This window comes from Mus caroli, chromosome 18 (genome assembly GCF_900094665.2).
Source record: "Mus caroli chromosome 18, CAROLI_EIJ_v1.1, whole genome shotgun sequence".
Lineage (NCBI taxonomy): Eukaryota > Metazoa > Chordata > Mammalia > Rodentia > Muridae > Mus > Mus caroli.
In genome coordinates, this window is record NC_034587.1 from 33525384 (window position 1) to 33526154 (window position 771).

Genomic DNA, 771 nt, shown 5'->3' on the forward strand with positions numbered 1-771 from the left:
TCCCAGCATTTGGGAGGCAGTGGCAGGTGGGTATCTGTGAGTTCCAGGCCAGCCTGGTCTACAAAGTGAGTTCTAAAACAGAGAAACCCTGTCTCAACAACAAAAACAAAACAAAACAAAAAGAAAGAAAAAGGGAAACAAAACCAAAACCAAAACAAAACAAAAAAGAAAAAGAAAAGAATAAACTCAGGCAAGATGGCTCAGTGTAAGTATTGCTGCCAAACCTGGGGACCTGAATTTAATCCTGGAGAACCTTGGCTCTCAAAAGACACATACACCATAAATAAAATTTAAAAAACAAAAGAACAAAAATACAACCAGTCATGGTATGCAGACTTTTAACCCAGCACTCAGGAGAAAAAGATAAGTAGACTCAGAGTACAAGGCCAGCCTAGTCTACACATAGAGTTCTAGGACAGCCAGGACTACATAGAGAGACCTTGTCTCAGAAATCCAACAAACTAACAAAAGGAATAGACTCAGTCAGTTCTGATGGTCATACTGTCAACACTTGAGAGGCAGAGGTTCTCATGAATTACAAATAGAACTAGGTATTCAAGTCTAGGCTGGGATACATAGTAAGATCCTATCTCCTAAAAAGGGAAGGGGGGGTTGGGCTGGAGAGATGGCTCAGCGGGTAAGAGCACTGACTGCTGTTACAAAGGTCCTGAGTTCAAATCCCAGCAACCACATGGTGGCTCACAACCATCCATAATGAGATCCGACACCCTCTTCTGGTGTGTCTGAAGACAGCTACAGTGTACTTATGTA